Source organism: Pongo abelii, chromosome 3 (genome assembly GCF_028885655.2).
Source record: "Pongo abelii isolate AG06213 chromosome 3, NHGRI_mPonAbe1-v2.0_pri, whole genome shotgun sequence".
In the NCBI taxonomy this organism is placed as follows: domain Eukaryota; kingdom Metazoa; phylum Chordata; class Mammalia; order Primates; family Hominidae; genus Pongo; species Pongo abelii.
This window is the reverse complement of record NC_071988.2, coordinates 6,620,918-6,630,211: the sequence shown is the minus strand read 5'-3', so window position 1 is coordinate 6,630,211 and position 9,294 is coordinate 6,620,918.

Here is a 9,294-nt window from a genome sequence, read left to right as displayed (position 1 = left end):
GTTCCCGGTGCCTCGAAGGCCTGCTCTGTGCCGCGCGCCCTGCACACACGATTGCATTTCCTGCACCCAGCCCCCCGGCGGGGCAGGTCCAGCCGTTTACAGATGGAAGAGAGGAGCCCGACACCTTGTTGGAGGCGCCGTCAGCAAAGGCGAGGGCTTCTTTTCCATCCTGACTGTGTCTGTTCTCTGCTCTGACCGCGGGGCCTGCAGGGCTGTTAGCCCCATTTGCAGGAGGAAGGGCACCCTTTTCTTTCCAGACCAGTCTCTCCCTCCGGTCAGTTACCACCTCCCCCCTACCGGCCCTGCCTTCCCACTTTACCCACTCCCCACGGTATCGGGCATTCTCCCTGCTTCCCCTCTGGGCTGGGAGCTCTTCCAGAGCCCGGCCCCTGGTGCCAGCTGGGCCGACCTTGATGAGTGATTAACACTCAGATTCTCCAAATTAGACTATGAATAGGATTGACAGATAAAGCAGATAAAAATACAGACACCACCAGCTAAATCTCAATTTCAGATAAACAACTTTCAGTGTAAGTCTTACAGTAGGTAGGTAGTCAGACAGGAGCAGGGCAGGAGAGCCACCCCCGCCCCCCGTACAGCCAGTGCCAGGGAAAGGCGGTCTCCCAATCCGTAGAAACACCTGAAGCTGGTGATCAGCAGCTTTCCGAATAGATCACAGGAGTTGGGCGAGTGGGCTCAAGCATTCACACTAAGAGGCAAAATGGTGGAGTTTAACTGGTCTGTAACCTTCTAGGAAAACTCCACTGGTAAGGGAAGCATGCCTCAAGAGAGCATGCGTACAACTCTGGTAAACACACTGCATTGCAGCCCCTCCCAAGTACTGGCAGGCCACTGAATACAGACAGCTCACCCCAAAGGAAGAATCAGGGAAAAGGGACACAACCCCATAGAAGTATGCCAACACATAAAACCCAAGGTCAAAGGTGAAACCGCACACTTGATCTCTCAAGTCACCTGCTTGGCCCTCTTCCAAGTGTACTTTACGTCCTTTCCTTCCTGCTCTAAAACTTTTTAATAAACTGTCACGTTAGCTCTAAAACTTGCCTCAGTCTCAAACTCTGTCTTGTGCCCCTAGGTTGAATTATTTCTTCTGAGGATGCAAAGAATTGAGGTTGCTGCAGACCCCTATGGATTTGCCACTGCTAATGTAAGTATATCCCTTGCAATATTTGGGATATTCTTATATAAAAGTTATCCGTTGTTTATGTGAAATTCAAATCTAACTGGATGTATTAGTCTGGGTTCTCTAGAGGGACAGAAGTAATAGGATAGATCTATATATCAGGAGAATTTATTAAGTATTAACTCACATGATCAGAAGGTCCCACAATAGGCCATCTGCAAGCTGAGGAGGAAGGAGAGCCAGTCCGAGTCCCAAAACTGAAGAACTTGGAGTCTGATGTTCGAGGGCAGTAAGCATCCAGCATGGGAGAAAGATGTAGGCTGGGAGGCTAAGCCAGTCTCTCCTTCCACATGTTTCTGCCTGCTTTATCTTCTAGCCTCACTGGCAGCTGATCAGATGGTGCCTACCCAGATTAAGGGTGGGTCTGCCTTTCCCAGTTCACTGACTCAAATTTAATCTCCTTTGGCAACACCCCCACAGACACACCCAGGATCAATACTTTGTATCCTTCAATCAAGTTGACACTTAGTATTAACCATCACACTGGGCATCGTGTATTTTATCTGGCAATCCTAACACTGACTATGTAGCTCATTTAGCTCAGCCCCTTCCTGTCACCATAGGGAATACAGGTGCCCAGAGGGGGAAAGGGGTCCTTCCCGACACACAGCAAATTGGTAATAGCTATCCCCAGGCACCTGGAACTGAGACAGGGCTTTTCCACAAAATAACACTAAAGTGGCAGTTTCCAAGTGAGGAGGGAGCAGTGCCATGGTCCAGGAGGTGCAGTGCGTGTCTCGGGCGGCAAGTGGAAAGATTTATCTGCAGATGGTGGGCAGCATTAATTCTGGCCTTGGTGCTACCTCCAGAAGCCTGCAGGACCTGAAGCCCACCCCTTCGCCTTTTTTCCCCACTGCTACAAGCGAGTTAGAACAGCTGGGGGATCTAATACTTCCAGTCTCAATGTCAGCAGACACGCCCAATCCCCACACTCAATCTTATCTCCACCTTAGCTCAGGTGGGGCACTGAGCAGGGCGCTCCCTCTCTGAGCCTCAGGTTTCAGATGTATAAAATGGGATATCAATACCTGATGGGGTTACTGCAAGGATGAAAGCAGATGCATTTTTTTAAAGTGCCCTGCGTGATGCTTGTATCCTGCAGGGGCTCTAGACCTGTTATTCATGTTGTTATTGACAGTCACTCTCCCACGATCAATGCTGGGAGATGCAGTGATAATAAAACCCAGATGGACTGCCTGGCATGTGCCATGCCTGGGCTGACTGTCTCGTGTAATCCCCGTGGTTGAGCCTTATTGCTAAAGTGATTCAATTCACAGTGCACCTTGGGGTTCAGGTTGGGCCTTGGGTTTCATGTCTGGCCAGCAAGCAAGCCCCCCAGCTGAGGCGCCCACACATCTCCACCCAATGAGCCAGCACTTACAGGACCTAGGGCCACCATTCTGGGTCATTGGGGATGAAACAGCCAAACCTGGGCCTTCAGCATTGCGGGTGAGGCTGAGGAGCAGAGAGGAGTGACGGACACAGACATTGGTGCACATGCGCCCCCTCCTAGTGGGTCGGGTCATCGATGCCAGCCTCGCCTGCACCTGGAGCTTGGGTCCCAAGCCTCAGCAGGACATTCTTCTCTAGGCAAATGTAAAGTGCTCCAGGAAACCAAATCACTAGGGGTAACGGAGCACAAAACAGGACCATGGCTGCCCTGGGACAAAGAGGAATGAGCCGGGTGGGAAGGCTTCCCTGGCAACAGAAGGAGAGATGACTGCACTCATCGGTGAGCCGCGAGTGTGCCCCCTAGCAAGCAGAGCTGTGGCATCACAGTCTGAGTCACCCTGCTAGGACAGGAGGCACGGTAAGAAATGAATTTTACATATGACCCAGCACACAGATATAACTAAGACCAAGCCCTTGCCCAACAATATTTACTCCACTTCAGAGGTGCGCTCTGACCCTTTGTTTTCTTTTTCTATTTCATATGTTTTAGCTACTGCCCACAGCCCACTGAATTGCTTTCAGGACTTCCTAATAAAGCATGGGATGTAGCTTTAAAATCTTAGACAATCCTCATCACAGCCCCTTTAAATTTGACGACCCACTTTTATGGCCAGACGAGTTGAAGTCGCAGGCTGTGAACTATTTCCTCTCTTCACGCTGGGAAGTGCCTAGACCACAGTGGAGGGCCGGCCAGCCCTTCCATCCCAAGAGCCAGCCCCTGTGGCTCCTGCGGCCCCTGCATAAATATGGAACTCTCAGGCCAGGATAGGAACTGCCAGGGCTCAAGCAGTAAACTTTATAAGTTATTACAAAACAGAAGTGTACACAGGGACACTGTAATAAAGCATATTGGAAGTTACTGGAACTCTCCAACAAGTTTAGAATCTCTGGTTTCAAAAACTATTGCCACATTATAATAAACAAATATCCAAAAGCTTAGAAATAGAAATTAAAGATAAAGATGGTCACATTTGACCAAAAGAACAATATTTTCATACCAAGCTTTGATGATACAATTATTAATGGGGAAGATAATTTTAAAATTAAATTTCCCTTGTGATTCAAGATACAGTGATACAAGGCATAAACGCGCAATTACACTATAGTGCATTCAATCCTTAAAGCCACTGCTGGTTTTTTGTATAACCCTCACAGGTTACAGGAAGGTCAGCCATGAAGCATTAAAATACCACTGTCTGTCTACATTTAAAATTAAATTCAGATTCACATAAAAATGATTTGTATAAAGAGTTAAATATTTTTAGAAAAATTGTTCTGCAAGAATCATCAGCTCTAGATATACTAACATTTGTATTTCAAAATTATAAAAAATGTATCTCAAAGTTATTATAGCCTATAAGATACTCTTAATAGCTCCAATAAAAAATGCATCAGCAGAAAGGTCCTTCTTAAAATGGAAAGTGTCCTAAAATGATTTGTGAGCTTGTATTTGCCAAGAGCAACTGATGTCACATTCAGTTATATCGACTGAAAACAAAGTTGCTAAAAGTATAAGCTTTGATAACCTTATAAATGAATTTGTGGAAAAGTGAGCCAGAGAAAGCTTCTAATCCAGTTATCACATTAATAAAGTATTATTGATAAAGTTATCACATTAACAAAGTATTGTATAAATAATCACACCCAAAATATTGTTTTGACAAATTTGTAAGTTTATGTTGTTACTCATGCATCACTATTATCCCTATTACATTGTATAAGTAATAAATTTTTCAAGGGAAAAGCTTTCTATTTCACCCCTGTAACTGCACTTTCCTCCTGCTTTTTGAATAAGGGGCCTGAATTTTTCTTTTGCACTGGGCCTTTCAAATTATGCAGCAAGGGATGACCCCACAGGTGGAAAGCTCTGAGCTCTGAGTGGACTGTGCCATGCTGTCTGTGATATCTGCTAACACAGAATGTCTTCCAATATGTTACTGTGCATGTGGGGAGTACTGGCTTTGAATCAAAAGATCCTTGGTGAAAACCCCTGCCTCACCACTATGTGTCCTTGGGGAAGTCACCTCTGCACCTTTTCTTTGGCGTCAGGTAGTGAGATGGCACAGGGAAGCGCCTCCTGTGGGCACCTGCATAGAGGGGAATGTAGGTGACTCTTAAGTGCTGAATATCTTCCCTACGCAAAAGTGTGCTCTAAGCACCAGCCGCATCGACATCACCTGGGAACTGGTTACAAATGCCCAATCTAGAGCTCGTCCCAAACCTATTGAGACAGAATCAGCATTTTAATAATATTCCAAGATGATTTGTAGGCCTGGGAGTGTCTAAGAAGCGTGGCCCTAGACAAACGGCTTGGGGCAGTATTACCTGAGTACTTTGCCCTTTAAATTTAGTCCTAACTATTGCTATTCAAAGTATGACCACTAGAGGGCACAAGAGTCAAGTGATTCGTTGTTTGATTTGCCAACCAGGAGCTTGGAAAGAGAAAAATAAAATGTCACAAACAGGTCTGGGAGTTACCTCCAAGAGTCAAATCCTCCTCTACACCCCTGATCCCCACCCCAAAGACGAGAGCTTTCTGCTGACCTCCTCAAAAGCATGGGTTTTTTTGGGAGGGCCAAGGTGAGGGTTGGGTTTTTTGTTTGTTTGGGAGGTTTTGTTTTTGTTTTTTTGAGGCAGAGTCTCGCTCTGTCACTCAGGATGGGGTGCAGTGTCGTGATCATAGCTCACTGCAGCCTCAACCTCCCGGGCTCAAGCAATCCTCCGCCTCAGCTTCCCAAGTAACTGAAACCACAGGTGTGCACCACAACACCCAGCTAATTTTTTTATTTTTATTTTTGTAGAGACATGGTCTCACTATATTCCTCAGGCTGGTCTCAAACTCCTGAGCTCAAGCGATCCTCCCACATCAGCCTCCCAAAGTGCTTGGATAACAGGTGCGAGCTTCCGTGTCTGGCCTCAAAGGCATGTTTAATGGGAAATGTGCATTGGCCAACGGCCTCCAGATCTGAGGTCGGAGGACTGATTGCCACAGTGGAGGCCCTACAGATGAGCCAGCCTGCGGGGATGTGGGAACCCAGGACTGGGGGGCTGGGGGCTTGCACGGCGCTCACTGCCACCAGGTGACCTTGGGCAAGTCACCTCTCTCCTAGCCCGCCTGCCTCTATCCTTAAAGTGCAGGCAGTTGGCGCGAGATTCCCAGGGTCCCTCTCAGTTTTAAAGCCTAGGCTTACATAAGTATGGGTCTTTTCCTGTTGCAGCTTTCTGGTTTGTGCCCCAGAATTTGCCAGGGAAATAGAACCAAGCCCCAAGCTTCTGTCTCCAGAGATAAGATGGCCTTCTCTTCCTGTCATTTAAGGCCCTGGGAGGCCCTAGAATTTGGAGTGTCTGGCAGGCCTGGACTGTTAAGGTGCCCAGCATCCCAGAGGTGATGACACATTTGTCTGTGTCAGGGAGGCTCTGGGCATGGGTAGGGAGGTGTGAGGTAAGAGAGGGCAGAGCTGAGGGCACAAATCCAGCCATTTCACAGATGGGGAAACCAAGGTTCAGAGGAGGACATGGCTGCAGCCCGGGTTCCTGTAGCCCAGAGTCAGTGGTGGAGCCAGGACTTGAACTCAAGTATTGGAGTGCAAAAGGCGGCAGCCCAAAGGCTGACAGTGTCCTCATGAGGGCTGTGAGCCCTGGAGTCGAGTGGGTGCTCGTTGCCGGGGTCTCTGGGGGAGCTCGCACTTCCTGGCATTCTCATGGGCACCTCCTGCCCTGGGCAGAGCTCCAAGCCTTGGCCAGCAGAGCAGGACAGGCCCGCAGGGGCTGCCCACGGTCCTAGTGTTCTCGGGGGTTTCTGCCAAGGTAACAAGAGCAAGGGGGCTCCCTCCCCACGCTGGGTCCTGTCCAGTCCTCTGCTTGGCTCCAGGGGCACTCACTGGGACCCTCAAGCCCGCTGGGCCACAGTGGTAGGCCATATCATCCCAGAGCATGGCTCTGATCAGGCCACTCCCCTGCTTAAAAGCCTCTAGGGGCTGGGCACAGTGGCTCAAGCCTATAATCCCAGCACTTTGGGAGGCCGAGGTGTGCGGATCACAAGGCCAGGAGTTTGAGACCAGCCTGGCCAATATGATGAAACCCCATCTCTACTAAACATACAAAAATTAGCCAGGCCTGGTGGCACCCACCTGTAATCCCAGCTACTCGGGAAGCAGGAAAATCACTTGAACCTGGGAGGCAGAGGTTGCAGTGAGCTGAGATCGCACCACTGCACTCCAGCCTGGGCGACAAGAACAAGACTTCATCTTGGGGGAAAGAAAAGCCTTTAGAGGCTCCCTATTGCCTGGGTGATACAGCAGGTGGCATCCACACTCCTCAGCCTGGTGTTCAATGTCCTTTGGCTTGGGACCCAACCTCCTTGGCCATGCACACCAAGCTGTCCTGCCCAAGGGAATCTCTTGCTGGGTCCACCTAAGCCCAAGCCTGCCTGCCCACCTCCCTCTTTCCATCTCTATTTATAGAGCCCCTGCCGGGTGCCAGGCAGTGCTCTAGGCACTGGGGGGCAACAGTGAGCAAACAGAGCCCTCCCTCTTTGGACTCAACATTCTAATGGGAGGCAGGCGAAGAAATCAACAGCTAAGCTTATGGCACCCAGCAGGGAGGAAGGAAGGAGGACGGGATGGGAGGGCTGCAGTGTCCCCTAGGGTGGCCAGGGAGGGTGTCTGAGAAGGTGGCACATGTGTTGGGATCATGAACTCTGGGCTTGGCTGTGCAGCATCCAGCCAGAGGGAACAGCAAGTGTAAGGACCTGAGGCAGGATTGGGCTCAGCATGTTCCAGGACCAGCAAGGCCAGCTTGAGGCCAATGAGCAAAATAAAGGTGGAGGTGGGAGATGGGGCCCACGGGTGACACCGCCAGGCCACGCAGGATCTTGGGGGCATTGGAAGGACTTTGGCTTTTACATGGAGGAGACAGAAGCTCCTGGAGGGCTTTGTCCAAGGACTGATGAGCCCAGACATCACCGGCTGCTCCAGTGAGCCTGGAGGGCAGACAAAGGAGGAAGTGGGGAGACCATGGGAGGTGACCCATTTCCGCAAACCTGAACCCCTGCAGATGCCGTTCCATCCACCTGAGTCCCTCCCTGCAAGCTGTGTTCGGGGGACACCTATATGTTCATGAAAGCTAAGCTCAAATGCCACGTGCCTGCTCCTTCCTGCACCCCAGGTAGAAACACCCTCGTTTGCCTCTCAATTCCCACTTTCTTTGAGCACTGTTTTTGAAAGCACCTGCTTTGTAGATCCCTACAGAAATTCTCACTTGTGAGCGTCTCCTGCTCTGATACTGGATGCTGAGCCCTTGCAAGAGAGCAGGGGGCTGGGCTGGTTTTGCCACCATGGAGCGGTACACCTGGCCTTCTGCACAGGCCCCCAAGCCACCCAGCAGGGCCTCCTGGGCAACCTCACCCAGACCAACGGAATCAAAATCTGTGTTGGGGCGTGGGGGGGGGGTTGAGCTTCTGCTTTTAAAGTTCTTCCAGGGGTTTGGGTTAATTTGTCTCCCTGGGGCTTTGTGTTAATTTGTCTTGCTGGGAGTAGGGCCCAGCGAGATCATCCTAAATTCAAATCCTGCAGCAGCCATAGCAGCTGTGGGACGTGTTCACTTAATCTTCCTGAGCCTTGGTCCCTCTTCTATAACCCCAGGTGCCCAGCAGGCCAACAGGGGCTGTGGCCACCTCTCCCACCTCTTTGAATTGGGCTGAGAGACAGACGCACACCATCTGGAGAGGACCGTCAGGCTGAAGGAGGCACAGCTAGTGTCTAATGGGAGGGTAGGTTCTAGGGAAGCAAAGATTTATGAGAGAAATGCGTGAGTGTGATCATGCATCTCATACCACAGCGTGTGAGCCCGTGCAAATGCCATGTCTGTCCCCTCTCAGGAGAACCCTCTCTCGGAGCTATGAAAATCCTTACCTTGCCTCATTCAGACTCTCAAAGTCTGAACTCTGTCACTTTAGAGCACGGGACTCAAATGTGACTGTGCTCAGGAATCAGATGGGGTTTGGGTTAACATGCAAATTCTCTTGGGCAGGTCCAGGGCAGGGCCCAAGATTGCATTTCTAGCTTGTCCTTGGTGATACTGGCACCACTGGTCCACAGATGGCACTTTGAGTAGCAAGACTGCAGCCCCTAAGCCCTACTGACGTAGAATCTGCAATGTAACACTATCTCCAAGAGATGCGTTTGCACGCTAATGTTTGAGAATTACCAGTGCAGAGACTTGGAAGAATGCTTATTTTGGGGTTCAGCATGCCCTAGAGAGAGGGCATTTTCATTCTGGTCTTCTTTCGATAACTGTGAGTGCCTCTTGGTTTATTGTTAGACATTGAGTTATTCAGATAATTCCTAGTCTGCTCCACAAAAGCCCTATGTGAGTGTGTGCAATCATGTCTGGTCCCCAGTGGAGGAGTGACAGAGGGTGTGCGATGGCCCGGGAAAGGTGTGGGTTCTGCAGAGAGGGAAATTAACTTTGGTTAAGGCTGCTTACTGGGTGCCAGCTTTTGTGCAGATCACTGCGCCTGGACTAGTTACCATATGTACTCCTCACAGCAGCCTTTGGAGGCAGATATTACTACTGTGTTACAGATGGGGAAACCAAGGTTGGGAGGAGGAAAGGCACTTGCCCAAGGCAAGCTGGCT